This window comes from Podarcis filfolensis (assembly GCF_964270895.1).
Source record: "Podarcis filfolensis genome assembly, chromosome: 11".
Taxonomy (NCBI): domain Eukaryota; kingdom Metazoa; phylum Chordata; class Lepidosauria; order Squamata; family Lacertidae; genus Podarcis; species Podarcis filfolensis.
The window spans coordinates 19,976,900-19,988,439 of NC_139613.1; positions in this window are offsets into that span (position 1 = coordinate 19,976,900).

Here is an 11,540-nt window from a genome sequence, read left to right on the forward strand (position 1 = left end):
TTGGCTTTGTGGGGGCCTCTCATTTTCTGCCTGCTGGTTCAATTCCAGAGGAAGTTTTACCAAAAAAAACCCCAAGGTAATACAAAAGCATAATAAATAAAAATCTTACATAATTCTCATCAATTACACAATGACATTATTAAAAGCACCATAAAAATAACATAGATATCTGAAATGACCCCACCACACACACATGAAACCTTTCAACCCCTCAGAGCTTTCAGTACTGTCAAAAAGTCTCCTTAGAGGATCAGAAGCATTCACCAACCCTGAGCAGTGAGTTGTACAGGGCTGCAGCAGGAAGGAAGAGAATTAGCTTGCAGCTCAGCAGAATAATCGTACACCGGTGAATCAGAAGAGATATCCCCGACCATTGCAGTGCTGTACAACTCACACTGCAATGTTTCATAAAGTTCCCAGACTCTCTGGAGAGACTTTTGTGGGGGGAAGTATTGGGGTATTCAAAAGAGTAGGGAATGGTTCATTGCACAGATTTGTATTCTAGTTGCACCATGCTGGATATTATTATATAAATGTTTGTAGGCCGATTACACCCTCATAGCAGACAGAGTGCTTTAGATTTACATTTAAAATACATTGCACCATTCCACACTTAATAATCCTAAAAGTTAACATAATTTCTAAAATATCAATTTTTAGACAAAAGATTAATGAGAGTCATTTGGTGTGTTCTTTACGGCCTCACTGCTAATTATATTATGCTATATTCGATCTGCCATTACCTTTCCAATTAAACTCTGTAATTTTAAAAAGTGCCCTCATTAGTTATTTGATTACTTAACAAACCTCTTTTGTAAAGCTAATCTCTCATCTACCCTCTGGAATACCAATATATCTTTTCTGGATAGCATCTGGAGAACATCCTCTTCAATATTTTAACACTAACTTCTAGCTACAATGATATTGAAATTGGTATCTTTGCTTCATTGCGTTCTGGCTGGTATTTAAAAGCAGCGACCTCTTCAAACAGAGTTCTATAGTTAATCACTGACAGAATTAGAATGCAGCAAATGCCACACTATCGAAGCGCAAGGAAAGGCTCCAAACCTTTATTTAACACATGGCATTGGATTAACTAGGGCCGCAAATGTATTAACATTTAACAGCAAAGGAGATCTGCAGCAGTTTGAACTGTGCAGACCCATTTGACAAAGGCAAGAGGCAAGTTGCTTGAGCCCTCTTCAGCTTCAATGAAGGTGAGCCTGACCCAGCTATTTGCGTGGCAAGTTCCCGCCTCCCCCCAGTAGGAATAAAGACGCACAACACTGTTATTTTAGGTTATTGGGCTAAAATTGGCCACAACTTTATTGGTTACAGGTGATGAGCGGTATTGGCTTAGGCATTGGTCCTAACCGACTATCCGGCTTCAGCCTGTGTGCTTGAAGACCAGGAAGGGTTAACACCAGCAGGGAGAGCCCTGCTGATGCACATCAACTAGGAACTCCCCCGGGGTCACCAATCGGGGGCGTGCCTTAGGCCCTCACTTCATAGGCTTCGGACAGGGCCACGCCCCCCGGAATCCTTTACCGGACTACCCTTCAATATCCGGGGGAGGTGATGGCGCTTCTTCCCCCCATCCATCTACATAACAATACCCCTACCAATGCCTAACCGCCAGTACCAAGGAAGTTGTGACGATTTGCTACGAGGTAGGTGAAAAACCAAATGGCTGGTGCCAATTTGCCAAGTGGAAAAAAATTCCTACCAAGCCCCTTAACGGCGACCAACCAAGGTCCATAGCAAGGTCAGAAGGGAAACCTTGAAGGGAGGGTGGGTGGGAAACCAAGCAGCTGAGCGGCCAAAGATGGAGATTCCCGGCCGCGCCTGCCTTAAATGGGGCAGGCCACACCCCCTGGGCCAGCCGATTGGCTGGCCAGGGGATGACGCGGTCGAGGATTCCCCTAATCGTGCGGAGGCTTAGACCCAGCCCCTGTGCATGTGTTGGGGGCGTGAAGCCTGCAACACCACCTCCTCCCAAGGTCGGAAGTGGCTTAACCACAAACTGGGGGTGGGGGGGACCTTTTCCTGTTTAGCCCATCATGGGCAACCTTTACGGGGGCCACATGCCAATGGTGGGCATGGCCAGAGGCAAAATGGGCATGGCCAGAGGCACAATGTGCAACCAACTGTCCTTGTACTAAACTCTCAGAACAAAGACTTTCAAATCAGGCCGACAAGAGGCAAGCCGTGGGCTTAGATGCCTTGCTGAAACCCCAACTCTTGACAGTTTGTCCCCTTGCCCCACTACAGGGTTTGAGTTGAAAGAATGGAAAGAGTGATGGAATGCCCTCATGATGCATTTATATAGAGATCGTCGTACCCCACATGTGCCTACATGACCGCTTCAGTCAGCAGAATTGGCACCTTTATAAATGCCACATAATACCTGCACCGTATCTGTGAGAATTCAGTCGTTTGGTGTGGAACCACTGACACTTTGGAACTCCCTGCCTATTGAAATCAGGCAGATGCCTTCACAGCATCTTTTTCCATGCCTGCTGAAAACAGTATTATTCAGTCAAGCCTACCCAGATGTTTCAAAAGTTTGTATGAGTTTTAATTTGTTTTAGTCTATTATGTAAAATGCTTTTGTAGTTTCTGCATGTTTTAAATTATGGCTGTATTTTTTAAATGTGATAATTTTATTGTTTTATCCTTTTTGTAAACTGCTTTAGGTCCCGCCCCCCCCCCAACAATCAGTTTTATGAAATAAATAAATAGTAAATAAATTATTGTTCTCTGGAAGAGATCACCTTAAATATGAGAATTGTGTACATTTCCTTTTAGATTGCAAAATATCCCCCTGTATAGTAGACGTTAGAGAAGAGGTTAAGGAAATTTTTTAAAAAACAGTTTATTGAGACTATACTGAGCTAAGAAAAACAAGCTTCTAACTGAGAATAAGAAAGCAAACAGTAATCATTTTTCTCTGCTCCACAGTAGCCATGGTGTGGCACAATCTTTATGCTAAGATAGCCTAAGTTTTATTTGAAATTTTCACTGCGGCTGCTGGAAGTTCTGAAGAGGCAAGTCGTTTCCCAGTTTGCAGTTTAAAAATGTGAAAGGGGGCTTGCCTCTTCAGCATGTTATGGTAACTTTCAAACAGAAAGTTGTTGTTCATCAGCATTTCTCTCTACTGTTGTTCAGCTCAGTGTCTCTTAGCAGCCCTCTGAAGGTCACAGTTCACAGTTCTGACCATACTTACATCTGGCAAGGGTTCCCAACATGTGGTCTAGAGAATATGACATCATAATCAGTTCACACTTGTTTGGTATGGAGAGCAGGCATCAATGAATTCATATGCTGATGGGTTTCTGAAATGGTGAGAAGTTACAGCAAGAGTATATAGAAATACTCTCACATATAGAGACAAATTAAGATGCCACAAGATAGATAGATAGATAGATAGATAGATAGATAGATAGATAGATAGACAGACAGATAGATGAGATAGATAGATAGATAGATAGATATAGATAGATATAGATAGATATATATAGATAAATAGATAACTGTAGCATAAAAGTTCATTACTTAAAGTGCTTTAATGTTCTTGGCTCATATCCCAAGACATGAAAATAAGCCTGCAATTAATATATGCTATCACTTAAAACTGTTGGCCAAACTTTGCTACATTTGGAATAGATATTCATTGGACTGCCATCTTCAGATAATTTATGCCAGAGCTATCTCACTGGTGTCGATCTTGTGATATGATCCTTAAGTGGACAGAGTTTGGGTGGATGCAAAGAAATATGGAAACTGGGATGGGGGGGAGGTCTCTAAAATCCCCTGGCTCTAATTAAAGTATGGTTCTGAAGATCATTAGCTTCAAAGGCTCTAACAGTTAGAGAAAATGGAGTTTAGGATTTTAAATTACCTATTAGGAGTATCATTATGCAGAGGGTTAACTCTACAGGGCAGATACTTGAAGTTCAAGTCAGTTCTGAGTAAATGACCTAATTTGGTATTAACATGGGGATGGGTGCATAATGTGTTATTTATGAACAAATTATTAGTAAGGTTTTCAGCCCATAGCAAGACACAGGGGGGAATGGTTACGAGACTCAAGGGATGCTTTAGGAATTCATTCTTTGCGACATGACCTGTTCTGCACCTCTCAGGCTAATGTGCAGACTAGAATACAGCTACCCACTGGTTTTCACCAGTGGATAATGTTCCGACATGTTTCTCAGCAGCATTCATTTACATACTACTTCTGAGTTTTAACTTCTGATTAGAGGAAGGAAAAAATGGAAGATCTCAAATTTGATGGACAGCTGCTTGTAAATAAAGAATAACATTGATTAATTAATGAGCATCAGTTGAACTTTGTCATTAAAACATTTAATTAACAAATTCCCCCAAATCACTATATACCAGATGGAGTGTACCCTTTCTACCCAGAAGAAAAATGAAGCTGTGGTGATGGTTTTAGACGCGATTTTTATGCAGTTTCGTTTTTCAGTTGTGTTTCTTGGGTTTTGCTGTCTTTTAAAATGCTCATATGGTGCTTTGGAGCCCTTGAGTCTCCCCACCCAACCTCCATCCTCATAGGACAGCAATATGCATTTCAATATGCATTTTGAGAAGATTTCTTTTTCAAAAAGGTGTAGAAATGGAAATCAAAGGGAATCGTGGATTAAAAACAGTGGAAGTGATAAGGACCAGAAGGAGACAGATTTCTTTATTCGTTCATTTAAAATATTTACTACTTGCTGTTCATAATCCCAGAACGGAACACAAACTCCACCCATCCCTATGTAAACATCCTTGGGTGTTTTTCTAAAAAGTGTGATGAAACATAATAAAGATGTCAAAATGAGGCTATGGGGACCCTCCATGATTATCTCCAAGGAAGATCAACACAGTGTTTATTGATGAACACATATTTCGGGGAAGGGGAACCTCAGAATGTAGCCCAAGCTTCTCTATCTGGCTCTCAGGCTTTTCCCAGAATGCACTGCCTCTGCAGGCCACACCCCTTCTCCCCAAGGCACCCTTTGCTGACCCTGCTCTGCATCCACCTTGAGAGTTTTTGCATGGCTGGGATGCATCCTTGAATTGCTATAATCCTCCGGCTTCCCTGGATGAATAAATGTTTGTGTGCTTGTAAATCGCTGAGGACCATATTCAACTAAATAACTGTAAATGGAACAACTTCTGCTTGTGCAATGGAACTTCTTCTTCTCAGTTTTTTATTTATATTATTCAAATTTTTACATTTCATTAGTTTTACAATCAATTCAACCTTTCAAAATTTGACTTCCTTTCCCCTCTTTCTGCGGTTCCTTAAATTTATTTTTTAATACCTTCTGCATATCCAAGTTCATTTAACTTGCTCATTTATTTATCTACTGTAAATATATATTCTTATAAAACTGCCGGTCATTACATTAATCCTGCTAATGTTTTTATCAATTTACAATTTATCTGTAAATATTCAATAAACCATTTGCGTTCTTTTAGAAAAAGTTTGTTATCCTGATTTCTTGTTCTTCCGGTAAGTTTCACCATTTCTGCATATTCCATGAGTTTTTGTATCCATTCTTCCTTTACTGGGACTTCTACTTCTTTCCACTTTTGGGCAAGTAGCATTCTTTCTGTTGTAGTAGCATACACAAATAAATTCCTATACAATTAGCGTATTTTTCGCTCTATAAGATGCACCTGACCACAAGATGCACCTAGTTTTTGGAGGAGGAAAACAAGAAAAAAAATATTCTGAATCTCAGAAGCCAGAACAGCAAGAGGGATCGCTGCGCAGTGAAAGCAGCAATCCCTCTTGCTGTTCTGGCTTCTGTGATAGCTGTGCAGCCTGCATTTGCTCCATAAGACGCACACACATTTCCCCTTACTTTTTAGGAGGGAAAAAGTTAGTCTTATAGAGCAAAAAATACGGTATGTAGTTCTGTCCCTATAAGTCCCCAAATGGAATGGAACTCTTGCTCCTGCCCTCTCCTTTCCACAGGCTACCTCCAGATTTGCGTCAAAGGTTTGGGGAACCCCTAGAGCAGATTTAGGTGCCACACAGGGGAAGGAGAACATTTCATTGTGCAAGGACAAATCCTTGCACTGACTGAACATTCGCCTTAGGGCACAATGTTGAATTCCCCCCGACTTTTGCAAGGCTGGAATGTAGCCTAGTTTCAAAAGGTTACAGTCACATCTATTGCGTACTTTTGCCACTGGAAGTGGCCCTCAGGCTGTGAAGGTCTCCCCACCTCTGAAGCAGATGTAGCAAAAGAAATGTATTTTCCAGAACAACATCCATTGGTGGTGTGGGGGTGCAACTCATCTGCGGCGATTCTTAAAAGAGGACGACTTCAAAGCGCCCTCAGAATCAATTAGGGAATGCTGTCATGTGAAATCAGCCTGCATTCCCTTGTCCTGGAGTGTGGGGACTCTGGAGAATACCATGTGTCACATTAGTGTCAACCAGGCTGACATCTTGAAGTAATATCAGCGATCTGTCCTCTGGAAAAGCACACTGGGAACACAAGAATATAAAAAAAGTGACCTATAAAAGGAATAGGTGACTAATAAGAAGGTAACACTGTTTGGCACTTTAAAGTATGACAAAGGTCTCACATCGCACCGCGACCTTAGAATAACATTCGCATCTTGCATCTGCGAAGCCAGTATGGTAGATTATCTGCACTATATGTATACAGCAGCATCATATCGCTTTAAAGAATCATGGTTTCCCCCAAAGAATCCTGGGAACTGTGTTTTGTAAAGGGTGTTGAGAGTGGTTAGAAGACCCGGTTCCTCTCACAAAGCTACAATGCAGGAACAAGGATTTACTGTTAAACCACTCTGGAAATCATAGATCTGTGCGGGGAACAGGGGTCTCCTAACCACTCTCAGCACCGTTAACAAACTTCCCAGGATTCTTTGGGGTAAGCCATGAGTGTTTAAAGTGGTATGATACTGATTTAAATATATAGTGCAGATGGAGGCCAAGCATGAAAGCACATCAAAAAACCCTGCTGGATCAGGCCTAAGTAGTTTTGCAGTTTTTTGACCGCATCGACTACAGAACACAGCAGTAGTAACCCACCAACTTTACATTTCAATAAATCCTTGTCAGGCTAATAATAAAAAACAACATCTAATATGCTTAAGTTGTGTTGGGTGCTACCCAAGGCCTATCTGGAACAGCGTCCTGTTTTCCATACAGGGGTGGAGGAAGGGGTTTGTGGTGGCGGCGGTCGGCTCTGGGTGTCACTACTGAGGGGGTGACAAAATGCTGGGCGGCACTCACTGTGGGGACTGCAGCGTGCCCGAGCCATGTGTCTTTCCTGGGAGTGACGCGTTGGCTTGCGTGCCATGCTGCCCCAAACGGTCCGCCTGCTGCCTCCCCCTCAGCTGTAGGGCGGCTGAGCGGGAGGAGGCAGGCAGACCCCTCAGAGGCCCCACGGAGCATCCTGCCCCAGCTGGCCCCACCCCATAGGCAGCTGGCAGGGCATGCGCACCCCCCAGGTGCCCAATTGGCTTGCTCCACCGCTGTTTCCATAACCAGTTATCTATGGGAAGCCAACAAGCAGAACCCAAAGGCATCAGCGTGTGCGCACATGCATAAGCGTGTACATGCACACATGCACACACACCACTGTGCCTGACTGATTAGTCTTTGGATTCATGTGTATTCTCTCAGAAATCCTTTTAACAACCATGTAAGTTGTGTCCATATTCCTCATCCCATATTTCAGATGGAACTGGAGCCAAGGAAAAGAGTGGGTGGTTTGCAAAAGGGGCCACCCAGTGAATCAGTGGTAGAAGCAGGATTTGACCCTGCTACTTTCTGGCTTCCAAGCTCAGCCTCTTAGCTGCTGTACTAACCTCACTTCTGGCTACAGACTCCTGCTACTTTTTCTGGCAGGTATATTGATGGCAGGCTGGGGGTGGGGTGCGTGGGGATGATGTAAAATAATACAGTTTGAAAAGAGTCACATGGGTGTTTATTTTTCTCCTGATACATGGATCTGCAAACCCAGATCTGCAAATCTGGCTCAACAATCCAGCTGGACATTATCCATCACACATATAAGGAGGAAGTTAAGATGCTTATCTTGTCCTCAAGGTGTCACATTGCGCAGCACACAAATGACCTGGGGACAGGAAGTGTCATATAATACACAGCCTCGCAGATCTATTTCCTTGCAAAATGATTTCAAGCACATTGTGCTGAGCTGTCCAACAACAACAATAACAATTATTATTATTATTATTATTATTATTATTATTATTATTATTATTATTATTATTATTTTAAGGTCAGGTCCCTCTAAGCAATATCACCGGAACCAGCAGGTGTTCATTTCAGGTGAGATAGGTGCTGCCTAATTATATGTAAGGAGTGATTGTTGACATTTCTGGTAGATAATAACAGAGAAACTTCTGTTTGGAAGCTGCTATTAGTCTAGAAGATAGTATATGCTGCAATCTCTAGCACTGACACTGAAGAGCTGTGTTGTGTGGCATCAGGTGGAGGAGGAAGCTACAAAGTCAAAGGGATGTCCACGATTATAAATCTGCCTGCACAAGGGAGGCACTTAAGAATATTGACTTCCGAAGCCTGAAAGATGAATGGTAATAACACTTTGCTTGCTTGCCTTAGCATGTTGCAAATCTGGGTCAACAATCCACCTGGAAGTTATCCATCATTCCAGGAGGCCTTGTGCAAGAGAACTTCAAGGTGGAGTGTACCAGCGTTTATGAGTTTCTTTTATTTGGTTATTTTTTTTGCAAGTACATTTTTATAAGAACTTTGCTGGCTCAGACCAAAGGCCTATCAAGTCCAGCATTCCCAGATGCCTCTGGGAAGCCCACAACCAGGACATCAGAACAATAGTATTCTCATAAGAGCGTAGGCACAGGTAGTCATAGGAAGCTGCCTTATGCCCATTCAAACCACTGCAGACCCTCTAAGCATCCTGATTTTCCTGGGACAGTCCCAGAATTATGAAAGCCATCTGGGCTTCTGATTTGATCCCAGAAGGTCCCTACTTCCCTTGCCAGTGCTGCCACTGCCAAGCTCGTGGAAGGAGGATGAGCCAGCGCTTGTCTTAAGCAGCGGCAGCAAAGGAGCATCCCGTTGCCTCTCCATGGCTGCTGCTCCTGGTCTCCTCCCCTGGGCAGCTTGTAGCAGCTGCTGGAGAGCAGGCAAAGGAGGAGAAGGAGGCTGCTGCCACCGAGGCCCCACCCCACCTGACATGCTGGCTCTGAGGTGCAGGCAGAGAGCAGGGCTGCCCTGGGCAGGAAAAAAGGGGGAGTAAAGCAGAGCACATGGCATCATGAATAAATACTTTGTGTGTCTGCATCTAATCTTGCTCCTTTCTAAAATTTATTTAAAGGTGTGTGTTTTTCTTTTTGTAAACCTACCAAATAAAATACAGCCATACCTCGGGTTACAGACACTTCAGGTTGTGTTTATTTTGAGTTACGGACCTGCCGAAACCCGGAAGTACTGGAATGGGTTACTTCTGTTACTTCCGGGTTTTGGCAGAAGCGTTAAATCGTGCTCTGCAAAATTGCAACCAACGTGTGCACAGACACGCTGCTGCGGGTTGCGAACGCTATGGGTTGTGAACATGCATTCCTCACGGCTCATGTTTGCAACCTGAGCATCCACTGTAATATAAAACAGGGATTAAGGGGTCTTCTCAGGATGGTGGAGGACATGTGTGCTGTTTCCACTGGTCAAGTGGTGTTGGCACTCATCCTTCTTTGAATATGAAATGCTCTGCGGAGGTGGGGGGAAGCAGCAGCGGAGCAAGTCGATCGGGCTCCTGGGGCAGCGCGCGTGCCTTGCGCCCAGGGGCGGGGCCAGCCGTCTGCAGAATGGGGCGAGCCGGGGCAGGACACTCTGTGGGGCCTGCCTGCCTCCTCCCACTCAGTAGCCCAAAGCTGAGGGGGAAGCTGCAGACGGACTGTTTGGGGGGGCAGCACAGAGCCTGCGGGCACCCAAGCCACGGTGTCACTTCCAGAAGAGACGTGTGGCTCGGGCACGCTGCAGGCCCCATGGTGAGTGCTGCCTGACATTTTGTCATCCCTCTCAGTGGTGACACCTGGGTGGCTCGCCCCCCTCCCTTCCTCCACCCCTGAGGGGAAGCAGGAGTTGAGGAGGGTAGGTTGGCGGAGAGTGAGAAACCTCCCTGTTTCCATTTGAGGAATGTTGGAGGGTAGACCATTGGTCCTTCTACCTTGAGTTGCAGCAACTCTCCAGAGTTCCAGAATGGGGACATTCCCAGTCCTACCTGGAGATGCTGAGGATTGAACTTGAGATCTTCTGCATGCAAAGCAGATGCTCTACCACTGAGCTACAGTTTGATAGTGCTCAGGTGAACATTATCATGTAGCTAAAGATGCACAGTCTCTTGCAGTGTCTTTGAATGGCTGCTTGCACACACGCGATGCTGTGCAACACATCCGGAAATATGAAATGTGAAATCTGCTGCCCCAGCAGACTATTAAGAAATGCCTTTCTGATGGCTCCCAGTCACCTCTTTAATTCTGAATCTATCCTAAAACAGTTTAGCCGATTTCCGTAAGAACGGTGAAGTTCAGATGTAAAAAAGAATTAATGAGAACAATGGCCCATTATTTTAAAACCTTGAAACGCAACTGACGGCCTGTTCCAAGCATTTTGCCATTTAAATAAGCATCAGAGAAGCAGCGTGCCACATATCGCAGGAAACAAAACAGCTGGTAAAAGTCTGCTATAAAGCAAATGAGGTTTGCAGAGGCCCCAAGGAAATAATCAAATTGCACAGGGTGATAAAGCCTAATGAAAACAGATTGTATGCCCCTGATAACTGAGGCTGCAGTAGCAGTAGCATAGAAGCGACTACAACAAGAATTGGGCTTCAATTGAGGAAAAGGAAAATGCAAGAACTAATTGATCCACAAAATCCTAGCCTTCATGGTTTTGGGGGTTCCCATTAAGATATAGTTAACCGGGCCCAGGAGAAGGAGGAAATAGTTCCTGGGAGAGAAATAGAGAGGCTTAGACAGAAAAGTTATGTGCACTTCAGAGACAGTGGAGGACTAAGGGAGTTTTCAAACAAAGCTTTAAGGAAGGGGTAGGGAACCTGTGGCCAACTCCTAGGGGCCAAGGTCTCCCAATAAAATGTTTGAGGGGCCGGCACCCCTCAAAGTTGATAGGCATTGCCATTAAAATGGTTTGTGTGCACCACATCTTGCAGTGTGGAGCTTACCTGCCCCCCCATATTTTATTCAGGTTGGCCCCCCATCTCCAGATGTTGCTGAGCTACAACTCCCATCATGCTGACTGGGGCTGAGGGGAGCTGGGAGTCCAATGACATCTAGAGAGCCACAGGTCTCTCAGCTTTAAGAAGTTGTTTGCTTCCATTGGGTTGCAATAGTAACGGAAAAGGACAGCAGGCTCGTCTTAGGTTCCAATGATGAGAATTAGGGCTCATCCAGACTTCCTTTTGTGCTATGCTTTCCCGGCTCAGGTCTGTGTTTTCCAGGTCTGTGTCCAAGCATTGTTG